The sequence below is a fragment of the Pelecanus crispus genome, chromosome 5 (assembly GCF_030463565.1).
Source record: "Pelecanus crispus isolate bPelCri1 chromosome 5, bPelCri1.pri, whole genome shotgun sequence".
Lineage (NCBI taxonomy): Eukaryota > Metazoa > Chordata > Aves > Pelecaniformes > Pelecanidae > Pelecanus > Pelecanus crispus.
The window spans coordinates 72168882-72182251 of NC_134647.1; positions in this window are offsets into that span (position 1 = coordinate 72168882).

A 13370-nucleotide genomic window follows, 5' to 3' on the forward strand; every position below is an offset into this window, starting at 1 on the left:
TTAATTTTTTTTCCAACGCGTGAAATATGCCAACTGCAGCCGCACACCCGGGCAGCTGCTGTGAAAACCGGTTTAAGGGGAAAGGGAAAAAAAAAAAAAAAAAAAAAAAAGGAGAGCGGGGAGCGGAGGAGCCGGCGGCGGGGACGGCCGGAGCGGTCAGCCCCGGTGCCGGTGCCGGTCCCGGTGCCGGCCGGTTCCGCCGGGCAGAGCAGCCCGGCCTCTGCCCCCTCGCCCCGCACTGCGAGACCGCTTTTGTTTTGCTGCAAACTTCTTCCCCCCCCCCCGAAAAAAAAAAAAAAATTAAGGAAAAAAGGAGGGAAAAAGCCCCCGGGCGGAGAGGGTGCTCCCCGCGGCGGCGGGCTGCAGGGAGGGAGGAAGCGCCGGGGGTTTTGCAAGAGGGAAAAAAAAAAAAAAAGAGGGAAAGAAGAGGGGAAAAAAAAAAAAATAAACAAGCACAACCTACCGGGGGCTTTGCTGGCCGCTTCGCCCCCGGCCCCGCTCCCAACTTGGCGAAATCCGAGCGAAAATCGCGGGCGGCGCCGCCCGGGGGGAAGCCCCGCTCCGCCGGGCAGCGCGGCCGCCCCGGCCCCGGCCCCCGGCCCCGGGCCCCGGGCACCGGGCACGGGCACCGGCACCGGCACCGGCACCGGCACCGGCACCGGCACCGGCACCGGCACCGGCACCGGCCCCTCCGGCAGCGCCCGCCCCGGCGCGGGAAGCCAACCGGGCTGGCACCCGCCGGCCGCCCGCTTCACCTCCCGCTCCCCATTTTTCTCCCCCGCCCGGGGAGGGGGGTGGGGGGTGGCGTGTGTTAAATAAACCCAAATAAAATAAAATAAGAAGGGGCGAGCCCCGGGCAGGAGCCTACCGACGCCGCCAAAGCCCCGCCGCTCCGCTCTCCCCGCCGGCAAATTAAACAGGTGTTTGGCGGCCCGGCGGGGCCGGGGCTGCGGGCACGGCTCGGTACGGCCCGGTACGGCCCCGCACGGCCCCGCCGGCCCCGCACGCCCCGCCGGGAAGCGGCGATCGGGGCGCAGCCGGGGCTGCTCCTCTCCTGCCTCCTCGGGAATTATTCACTCCCGGGGAGGGCGGCGGGAGGGGGCTCCGCCAGCCCGCTCCGTACAGCCCGTGAAGTCGCCTTCCCCCCCCCACCCCCGCCCCAACCCCCCTTTTTCCTCCTCCTTAAACCCCAAGTCACAAAGATCATCAAACGCGAAGATGACCAGAGTTGTTTGGATTTATTGCGACAATCACTTACCATACACATTTCCTGTGTGGAAGGATAAGCATTCAATACAACTCTTTAAGTAGACAGTTCCTAATGATTTCATTGTGGTCAGCCAGATGGTTTTTATGTATTTAGATCTGAAGGTGAAGAATTATTTTCCATGCTTCCAACCTATTTACAGACTTCCCTGGTCTAGAGCTGGGATTGTTGGTTAAAAGAAAGAAAATCCTGCGATTTCTCGATCGCATCGCTGGATGATCCAGAAAGTTTTTCTAAAGGACCTAAAGCGAAAACACGGATAATTCCCTTCACCTCTTCTGGCTTTCCAAGCTACGCAATTCACATGTGGAGTAATTTTAGCTCATTCGTTGAATAACGCTGACAATTTAAACCGCCTCTCTACCTTTGTTTTATCTGCAATAATAAAACCAGAACAACACCGCATGTGAGATCCAGGCGTTTGGTTCCTACCTGAAAGCAGTCGGGGGGCAAGGGCGGCAATCTTTTAGGGATGAAGGACCCGAGGAGGGGCGAGGACGTTGGACAAACTTCAGCCTCGTCCAAAATTAAGCTAAGTGGCGACTTAACAGCGTGCGTTTAAAAAAATAATTCGGTCTTCGAGCGGGGATCGCGCATTTTTGGTACGGCTTAAAACTAAAGTTCACACGGGGACTGCACGACTGCAAAAATGAAAGCTTCGGAGTAAATAAAATTACTGGCTGTTCAGTGTTTCTTGAGCGCACGGAAACCCTGGCGGGGTTTTTTTGCAGATACTTTTATTGCAAAATAAAAGCCTTAGTTTGTGCATTTGAAAAACCAAACCAAACCAAACAAAACCAACCCCTGGGTGGCTGGGTGCGTGGATCTGCTTATTTCCTTTGAAAAAAAGTTTTTGTTTTGCAGCCGCTGGGAAATGAAATTGTCGCTGCCCAGAGCGACCGCGGGGAGAGCGAGGTCCTGGGCGCAGCGAGGAAATAACTCGCCGGGCTGCCCCAGCAAAAAAAATAAGGGGGAGAAAAATAATAATAATAAATAAAAGAGTTTAAAAAATAATATCTACTTCGGAGCGAGGGCTCTGCGCCGGTCTGCGGGTCCGGCCGGGTGCCCCCCCGCCGTGCGCCGTCCCCAGCCGGGCTGCCGCGGCCGTCCCCGGCACCTGATCCCCCGGTGGCTACCGGTCCCCCCCGGAAAGCCAGCGGGGGGGAGGATCCGGGCAGCTCGGGGCTCGCCGAGGGTGCGGGGGGGGCGCCCCCTTTTATCTGCCTTTCCCCTCGGCATTACCATGCCGATCCCCACCCACCCGGCCCTCCCCGCGGCCGGCGCGGCTCCCCGCCGCCGCCGAGCCGGCCGGCTTCCCCGGAGCTGGGGCGGGAGAAGGGGGAAAAGGGCGCGGGAGGCTGGGGTGGAGGTGGGGGGGTGGGGTGGGGATGGGGTGGGGGGGGGGGGGCGGGGAGGAGAAACTTGCCCTGCAAAGTTTGCGTGTGGCCGGGCGGCCCCGGTGGCCGGTACTCACGGTGCGGCTGCCGGCGGGCGCTGCGCGGAGCTGGCGGCGTGCGGGGAGCAGGGGAGTCCCGGGCGTGCTGGCCCCGCTGCGCGCCCGCGGCTCGCATGTAGCAGAGCGGGAGGCGCCGGGGGTGCGAGGGAAGGAGCAGTGCTGCCTCTCAGTGCCGGCTCTCATCAGTGAATGAGCCTCCACTCTCCGAGGGACTCCGGGCTGCACACACACACACACGCGCGCACACACACGCGCGCACACACACGCACACACACACACACACACACTCGCACACGGAGCCAGGCTGAGCACTGCATACATTAGGGCGCTCGGGCAGTATGGGAAATGCAGTCCAGGACCGGGCGCCCACCCGCCGGCCGGCCGCCAGCCACGGCCCCCGGAGTTGCCCAGATGGGGCGTCGGGGGGCTGCTCCCCTCCCAGGGGCGCCGCTTCCCCCCCGCCCCCCCAGCCCCTCCGCACCCGCGTCGCCCACCCGCCGTTAGTTCCTGGCCCCGGTCATATTTTCCACCGTGCAGCTCCCTCCCGAATTGCAGCGGGGCGCCGCAGAGTCCCCCCCGGGCAGCAGCAGCCCCCGCGGGGCAGCCCCGTACCCCCCCAGGCCTGGGGCAGCCGGCACCCCTCGGGATGCCCAGGGGCACGCAGCCCTCCCCCACGCACCCCGCTGCGTCTCCTGGCACTCAGGGGTGCCCAGGGACGGGCAGATCTAACACCATCCCCGAATTCGCCTTGGACAGCCGCAGCAGAGCCAGAGAGCAAATTAGGGACTTCGCGCTCCCAGTGTTTCTCCAACTGCAGCACGCACGCAGGGCACGCACATTGCTGTTTTAATGTTTCCTGGATGCGCATCGCGGCTCTGCACGAACCCTCCCGCACACGTGTTCCGCCTCAGCCGCACGCGACAGCCCTGCCAGCCCTAGGCTTGTCCCGAGCAAAAACTGACGGTCGTAGGAAATGGAAGAGCCACTTTTAGGCAGGGGCTCGGATGGAACACTTGGCTCATTGTTGCTTGTGAAGTGTACCAGGGATTAACCCAAGGGACTTATTTATTCCACCCAGGAGGGAACTGTTTTGGTTTTTTTCTTCAACTGCTAAATAATTTCAGGTTGTTCTTAAAAATAGAGTATGGGCAGCGTTTTTTGGCTCTTACCTAACTCTGCACTGGCATTCTCAAAATGTGACCGTGCTATATGACATACACTGAAAAAAGAAGTCTTCTCCATCAGCATCATCAACCACTTGGGCTACACCCTGTGTGCATGAAAGAGTAAGAGGGATTACGTGCTTATGTCATCCAACAACTTTTGTGTAAGCAGTGACTCATGACTAAAGTATATTGGCTGGTTTTGCCTGTTACTCCATGAGATCACTGAATGTGCCAACCCCTATAGAAGCGTCCACAGGCACAGTACGGGGCCCCCAGGACTTAACTGGGTGCATCGTGCAGACCATAATGGTTTGCTTCTCCACTGTGCTGAAGCTCACCCGTACTTCCCACAACACTTAGAGACAGGTCTTATGCAGTCAAGAGTGCTTGCATCCCTCATGAATGGTAAAATCTTTGGAAATGGTAGTTAAATGTAGCCAAAAAAAAAAAAAGCTTTCTTATTTTCACACTTAAATTTCAAAATAAAATGACATGGCATTTCAAGCTCCTCAACTCAGGAAAGCAGCTGGGTGAAGGAGCTTCATGCTCTTTCTTTGCGTAACCATCGGTAGCTCTGCTCCCTGCTCTGACCTGCAGCTCAGCCGTACAGAGGCTGATGATACTCAACAAAAAGAGCACGCTTCCCCTTCGAGGCATCTGCTCCACCACTGCTTTCCTGCACAGCGTGTGCAGGAGCGAGGAGGCTGGCAGGGCAGGCAGCAAGCGCTGCCTTCTTCCATGGATCAGCCATGGCACGATGGTAAACGTGGGCTCAGATTCCTGAGCTCCTTTTCTGCTTCGTGTAAAAACTGGCATTTAGATATTCCAGGTAAAAATCTCTCACAGTTGTGAGCAAGCATTACTATGCATATATTCCGCTCATGAATAACATCTTGCAGTTACCCCTTGATTAACCAAAGTTATGATTTTGGGGGGGTTGGTCATTTCTAACACCTCTTTGGAAATAGCTGCCCCACGGGCTGTGCATACAGACCTGCCCCAACGCACGAGTCCTGCTGGTTTGTGTGGGGACGCTGAATTAGTTGGCACCGCACGCACTTCCAAGGCACTCATCCTGCAGCGTGCTCCGCACCAACGGGACCAACCAGTTGAGGACTTTGGTAAATATTCCACAGGGCAGTATAGATGAGCCACATTTTAAATAACGTCAGAGTTTTGACACACTTCAGGAAGCCACATTAAAAAACAACCCTTATCTCCCAGGGATCCTGGGGAAAACATTCAGCCACAGCCCAGTTTGCGCTACAGCTTCACAGTCACAATTACAGAATTCTGGTTAAAAAAGTGCTCTTATTAGAAAGCTGTATTTTCAGTACTTACAACATCGTGAAAAATGATCCCTCAGATTTAAACTTCTTTCTTTTGTTCTTAGCCAAAAAGCAATTTGGGTGGGTTTTTTTTTACTTTTTCAGTTCTTTAGTATGGAAAAAGGGATCTGAATCCTGCACCGGTGTCCAATTTATGCTAACTGAGAATCAAGCTCTGTGTTTTGAGGCTTGAAAAAAAATTATGCAGCTTTATTTAACTTTATGTTACTGCACCGTTACACAAGAACTTAATACAGTTTGGATTCAGGGAACAAGTCTGGCATTTAGCTAGCTTCTGTGAGCAATGCCTTCAGAGGAAAATGAGAAGATACACTCAAGTTATTTATATTTGTAATTACCATTAATCTGTATTACTAATGAGGGTTTTGATCCTGAAAATGGATCCATAAACATGGAGTCCTGCACCACTGTGGAGCTGTGATATGCACAGAGGCCCATAGGAAAAATTTCCACTGAAATATATTCCACACTGATAATTTGGACCCTTAAACAACTTTGAACATCTGATTTAACTTTGTGTGTATTGCTCACCTCTAAGACTAATAGGGGACACCTCAATTTCTTTTTTTTTTTTTCGCACTTAATAGTAAAAGAAAATTTGAGATTGTTATGGGCTATCACAGTGCTGTACCTTCTAATTGCAAATGCTGTTCTAAATACTGAAGTCTAAATTAAATTAATATATACAATCCTGAACCTTCAGAGTTGATCAGATAAGCTTAACTTTATGCATAAAAATTTCAATAGGATTACCAGTAATACATAAAGTCAAGGGTACGTGTAAATTCCACCAAGAATAGTGCCTCTGACTGTAAGCCTGCTGGATTCTTAAAATACAAACATACAGTTCTTAAAACAAGAGACACCTCACTCGTCTTTATGTCCTCTAGCTGCTGTTTTGTAAAATAAGATTGAGAAATATGATAAATTATAGCAGCAACTACAGAAGACATGGGACAAAACTGCACTGCACACATACTGGCAGCGCCTTGGGACCCCATGACAGTGCCTTGCATTTGTTTGGAACTGCCCTGCTGTGATGCTCTGGGTCCCCCGAGAAGTGACACCCCAAGAAAGTGCCGAAATTCTGCAGGTATGGGACCAAGTCCTGAAAGTCACTGGTGCTGTCACCTCAGCAAGACCCAGGCCATCCCTTGCATCCTTTCATCTGCAGTATGGGTGGAGGAAGGGAAAACAGCAAATTAATTAATTAATTAATGAAAAATAAACTTCTTCTCACAATTAGGCTCCGACATAGCTATCGCTTCCAGCGAGGCGTGGGTGGCTGGCTGGCGTGTGTAATCTCCATGCCCTCTGCTGGCTACAGCCAGCGCGTCTCAGCAGCGTGCCACCACCCCCCGGCCCTCACCGCTGGGACAAGGACCGCTCGGCCCCTCCTGCGAGAAGATGCTGGGAAGCGCTGCCAGTGGCTGTAGTCCCCACTGTCCAAATGGTTTTGTTCCCTGGTTTTATCAGAACCATGGCCCTGGTTCAAGCGTCGCTAAGCTGGTGGCTACGTGCCAGGAGGACAGGAGTGTGAAGCTTCTGTGGTTAGCCATGTCTCACTCTCTGATGCTGTTAGCAAGGACATCTGAGATGGAGATTGACCTATGAGTTTGGGAGCATTATTCTGGTCTTAGCAGCTCATCTGGGCTTTACTCTAATGATTCTATGATTCTATGATTGGTGTAAGGATTGTCCCATAGCCCAGGAGAGCTAATATGGGATCTCTTTGTCTTCCGAGCCATCTGTGACTGCCCTCTGCCAGTCCCTTCTCGCTTGCAGAGGAAGAATCTGGCAGAGGCAGGGCTGAAATCATGCTATCTGCCAGAACTTTGAAATTTAGAGCTGGCGGACTCTCAGTGACTAGTCCTCCCAGAATGAGAAAACAGTCCTTTAAATGACTTGTTGACTCATAGGACTAGTAGTGAGAAAATTTCCTTCCGCCTAGAAAAATGTTCTATGGCTGACAGATACATGTGTGCCCTTTTTTCATCATCACCATCACCTAGACCTCTTCCAAAATCTGCTGAGTAACACGGGAGAGCAAGGAGAACCTCCTGGTTCTGCTTCTCAGGGCGTGCTGCAAGATGCCACTTTTCTTTTAAACCTTTCTCATCCCCAAATCTCGACAGCAAGGGCAGAGACCATGCCCAAGATTTTGCAAATGAGTGCTAGGTGTTCTTTATAAACCATTGTCCTGCGGTACTATTTCCTATATGACCTTCCCCTTGGAAAACTCCTTCTCCAAAAAAGAGGTTGCGGACCGGGTGGCAGACTCCTGACAAGTAACTATATCAACCGTTTCAGGAACATTGCTCACAAGTGAACATCAGCCATATCATCATTTCCAAAGCTGAGGCCCGACCCAGATGCTTAGGGTAAGATGTCCAGAGCCCTAGATGAGGCACTTCTGGGACACTCTTCCTGAGGAAAGTTGTGTCTAAAACTTCAGTATCTGAAGCTGTGTGATTTAAGCACATTCAGTATGCAACATCCTTTCCTATTGACTATTTCTAACGTTTGCCATTACAGCACTGGACACTTGTTTTCCGTACAAGCATCCACTCTTTTTTCAGGGCTTTTTTGAATCCCTCTCTGAGCAATATCCTGTTGCTATGAGTTCCACAGGCTAATGGTGTGGAAAAATATTTCCCCGTGACAAGAGCTACACCTGTCCAACCCCCCTTCTGTGTACCATCCATCACACTGACAGCATAGGTAACTTGCCCGGGATCATGTCAAAGCGTGAAATAGCTATAAAGGCAAAGCATATGTGTTTGTCATTTTTGTCATTAATGGGATCAAGTAAAACTAAGGCAAAGCTATTGACCTGCGCCTTGGAACCTGGGGGAAGCTGGAGCCATGTCCGAGAGAAACTCAGAGCAGTGGCTCCTGCTTTGGCCCATGGAAAGCGCACGGGGTGAGAAAGGCTTTGCTCTTCTTATTTATATCTTGGTGTTTGCTGTACTGTACCTCAGGGACCGTGTTGGGTTTGCTTTCGGGGCCTAAACAGGCTGCACAGCCTGGTACAGGGGCAAAGCCTGGAGGGACATGGGGCTGCACCTACCTGAGATATGGGGCTCCCCAGTTCAGCAGGGAACCACAATTCAGCGGGGAACTGGAAACAACCCCCACCTTTCCTTTTAGCCACGCAAGCAAACCCAAGCAGGACAGATCTAGTGAGCTTTTAAGGCAGCTCTCTGGTGTGATTAGTTAGAGCCTAACATGAGATAAAATCAATTGGAAACTTGTGTGAGTTAGGGCTGCTCTCATCAGTCAGAGTTTGCAGCAGCCAAGTGCAGCATGATTGTTATTAATATCTGCTACAGATATAAGCTGAAATGGTGCTTTACAGTAAAAAGAAAGACAAGTTGTTCTTTTCCCAAGAACATACAGGTTGTGGATCTAATTCAGAGCCGTGCTGAGCACCCTGCACCTCTGTAGTAATAGGAACTGGCTGTTCTTAGGAGGAAATACACTGGTGCCTTATATGTACGTGCATTTTCTCATTGTACTGCGTAACACAGAGGGATGCTGTTTAGGAGTTCAAAGTGCTGAGTATTACGATGTTTGTGGTCCTGCCCAGGAACTGCATTAGATATTAGCCAGCGCACATGCCATAGGTGACTTAAGACAAGCCTATGCTTCGTGCCTGCCTTCTTTCAAAGGAAAATGCTTTATGCCGATGCAGTTAGTCCTGCGTAAGGCTGGACCTCAGCATCAGCTGTAGTGCTCACTACTGTGACTGCTGCGATAATGCCCATGGTGTGATACGAATGGGATTGCACCATAAACCCACACACCTTAGCCGCACTGATGGCCAAGCCTACATAATAGCCCAATGCGCCGGTGCTAATGATCCAGTGTTTATGGTGGCCCACAGCACTGTTGTCATGCCAACCAGATGGTATTCCTCCCTAGAAAAAATAATAATAACCAAATAAATAAATACTTTCTTTCTCTAGACTCATTTGTCTGTTTAATAGGAGTTGGAGGTTAAATCGGAAGGGGGGAAAATCCAGGCTGAAATAACAAACCAGCCTGTTCAGACGAGAGCAGAGTGAAACGTCTTTCACCCTCTCCATCCTCCGTGCCCTTTGCAGAAGACTCCGTGCAAAACCTCTTCTCCAGCAAAGCAAACCCCTCCTGCGGCAGGGCAGGGGAGGGGGAATTTCTGCCTCATCGGTCCCTCCCTGGGGATTTGGGTCAGGCCAGGGACTTCCAGAATCCCCCTATCGCAGTCCCACAGCAGTGTCGCTCCAGCAGAGTCACGGCACAAGGAAAGCTTCTCCCTATTGCCTGCCTAGCCTGCCTTCTTCTCGGCCTCAGCACATCTGCTGCCCTGGCAGAGATTTTGGACTCTGGCATACCTGTTGGGGTACTCACAGCAGGGGGGGTGCTGCTTACGACCCATCTGAGCCTCGCTCCTCCTTGGGATCCTCCCTTCTCTTTCTGAGAGGGTGATGTGCTCCAGAGCTCCAGGTCTTCCTTAGCTCAGTCACCAAACCTGGCTTCAGAGACCATTTTCACAGTATCTTTTTACAACTTTGGGTAATTTTTGGTTTCATACTGAGATAGGCTCCTGCTGCTGATTTCCAGGACTTTGTGCCTCGTTCTCACTATTTCCCTCCTGGGAAATTACCCATCTTCCTCTGAGAAACACATGTCTTCTTCCTACAGGCCTTTTTCACGAGTCACTTCTCACCTGCATTTCCAATCCCTTTTTCTTGCCCCTCTCTTGTCCTTTAATCCAGCTCACATTTCTGTAGCAGTAAATTATTTAAAGCAGGCAAATATGTGCAACAAGCTAGCTTTCTGTCAGACACGAGCCTGTTCAGAAACTGATACACTCAAAATTTCTTTATCTTGGCCCAGCTTTCTCTTTAGCTAGCTTTTTCTGCCATCCAGTCCCAATGTCCCATATCCCATCATCCAGTCCCAGTGCCCCATATCTCACAACCCTTCAGATGCCTGCCTTGATTGTTGGAGGAACATCTCATGGCATCTGCAGTTTTCCTGTGGACCTCAACCCCCCCCAAGGAACCAATAAGGCAGAATTTACTGGAATTCACAAAATTATTCCGATAACAAGAATAGCTTGAATTTTAACAGCAAATAAAAACAATAAAACTTGGAAGGGGCATAAACCCTTACACTACAGGTTGGGCCAGTAGCTGGCTTGAAGAGAAAACTGGCCCAGGGAATGGCTTGTCCTGCCAGTGTAGTTTTTTCCCTTGCAAGGTTTCTTGCATGCCTGCTGTGCCTTCTGGCAGGGCCACTACCAGCAGGGGCAAGACATGGATTAGGTGAGCTCTAGGTCTTGTCCATCTCCAAACTCCCATGTTTCCTCCTCCAACTCTAGTTAAAATTGAAGGGAATGAGGGATACCCAGGATTAAAAAATTCCACAGTACCCCAGATTAGGCACTTCTGAGTCGAGAGCCATCACCTGCACACACCACCTCACCCACTTTCCTTTGTTAGCACTGAGACAGTGAGTTAGCTAAGGCAGACACACTGGTTCCCACGTGCCTGCAATGCATCATGCAGAGCTAGTGAGGCTGCATGCGAGTCTGTATTAATTTCTTCCTCTTGTATGTGACATAGGTGAAAGGCCACTTCTCCCAGTCATGTGTTCTTTGACTGCTTTTCAGGAGACTCCCTTCCACCCATCCTTCCATCAGTCCATCAAGCCACCTATGCATAGCATTGTTCTCCCTCCCTTAAGGCTGTGCCAGTGAGAAACAGTCGTAGGGTTTGACCGAGAGACGTTACATAGACCTGACAATCTGTGTGCTCTTGTAGGAAATCTTGAGCTTCAGTAGCATCTCTGTCTTTATCCCATTGATGTTCTTGAAGCTGAGGCAGGTCTGAATTGTCCTGGAGATGTTCAGAATCTCTCTGTTACGTCTTCAGAGTGTGTGGGTAGTTGACCCTGTTGAGTAATGTCTTCTCATTAGAAAGAAACGCATGTCCGTTGAGATAAGGATGAGCTGTCTTCCATAAGGAGCAATAGGTTTGAAATCAGATCTCAGTTAGTCTTTCTCTTACATGTTCAATTGGTGTGACCCCCCCCCTCCACTGAAATCCTGCAGGGATATATTTCAGTGGGCTAATTATAAATTCCCTCTGTCTTGCATTAGCTGGATACAGCATGCCTGGTGGCATGAACCTCCCCTCCTTCATTCGTGTTGTGCACCTCTCTTGCTGCAGGCAAAAGTAATTTCCCCAGCCTGGAAATGTGATTTAATTTGACCTTGTTCACACAGGTTCTGCATCTTTTACATTCCCACCCCCAATGATAAAACAGGATCAGAGGAAATTGCTATGATTCACGGTGATGCTCTGCCTCAGCCTCCAATTCTTCTCGTTCCTTCCTCTCCCCCCATCCCCTGCTCTGCCTACCCGCCACAGCTGTTTTCCTTATAGGGTACATTTGACTGTAGGTGGAGGATGTAAGGGATGTGAAGATGTGAAACCACACACTTGTGTCACATCTCCACTGCCAGGAGAGGCAAACTGCTTGTCTTTCCTCATAAGCTGCTTCAGGAGTGAAAGAGAAAGAAATGGAGAGCGAGAGTGAAGAGGGAATATTAACAGAAACAAGAGGAGAGCTCTAGTACTCTGTTTCTCAACCATTTTTCTAGCAGAGCCTTACCTGAGGCAATTGCCCGCGGTCCCTGCCTGCCTGGATCCACTCCTTCAGCCCTCTGCTGCCTGCCCCAAGGCTGCCATGGGGTGCTCACCTGCACCTTCCCCCTGCCCAGGGGCTCCTGCCCCCTGGCCTTGCCCTCCATACCACTCGCTCTTCTTCCAGCACTGCTGAGATGATGAGAATAAATTGTCCAGCCATACCTCAGCCTTGGGCTCTCCAATGGTCCCATTTAGAGGAGCATCTACGGAGAGCCTTGCGCTCTCCTTGCAGAAGTTCAGAAGATCTTGTTTGTGGGACTCCCTTTCCCTTGTCCTGTATTTGATCCTCAACAGTGAGACTTAACAGCTAGCTTCTCTAGTGAAGAGTGTCTCTTTAGCCGTGCCAGAGGAGTATTTATAATACAGTTGCTACTTTGCAGAATCCCAAAGCACACAAGATGCTTGGAGAGGCACGCTCTGGCTGTGCATCAGCTGCCTCCACCAGTAAACTTGGGCATGGGAACAGCAAGCCATTTTACACCAGCTCACAAAAGCCGTAAGCCATGACAAGAAACACTGGCTATCTGTAGCAATAAGCTGCAGAGCGCTATGGAAGCATGCTTACAATATTTTCCCAGTAATGGGGATGGCATCAATTGCCAGCGAAGCAGACAATCTGGCTGCACGTGTCATTCAGACTTGTTAATGCTCTGCTTCTCATCTGCTGGCTTTCCCTTTTGTGCTGAACTGTTACTAGAGCCTTGGAAAATCTGCTGGGTCCAGTGCCAAATTGTGTGGATCCTTTCCCTCCAACTGCAGAAGATTTTTATCTCATTTTAGGTGTGTCGGACTATTATTCTTTACAGCAAGTTTCTGAAGGAGATGAGAAATGTTTGAGATCCCTTAAGAAGAGGTCAGAGTTATGTTTGGTATTGCAATAGCTTTATCTATAGAAGGTCATACTTTCTCTTTCTGTCTCCACTTCAGCAATTCATATCAAATGGAATATGGTCTGAACAGGTCATATCTAACCCCAGAATGGATTGGGGTAACTTGGCCAGACAGGAAGGACCTCAAGTGGTCTCTAAAGGACTGGTAGCTGCAAGTGTTGAGCTTTTGCACTGAGAAGAGAGTGGGAAGGGGTAGGATGGAGGAGAAGGGGAATATGTCCTCTCATCAGTACTCTGTGAAGCTGGGAAACAGCTGCCAGAGCCGGAGACCACCGTGGATAAAGGACAAAGCACTTGCATTAATGTTTTGCCCCCCCAGTTTGTACAGACTTAGAAAGAGGAGGAGGCTTTTGGCCTGGGGAAGCTGGTGTGGTCCTCCAGAGAGTAGACTTTAAGGCCAGAAGGTTAAATTCTGAGCATGGGGTGGGTTGTCTGCATGTTGACGGGCTGAGCAGTGAATCAGCCCAGAGGTCCAGAGAATGAAGGGCTTTGCTTGCTCTCCATCAGCTCGACCCTTTCTCTGTCAACCAAAGCAAGATGCCTTGTT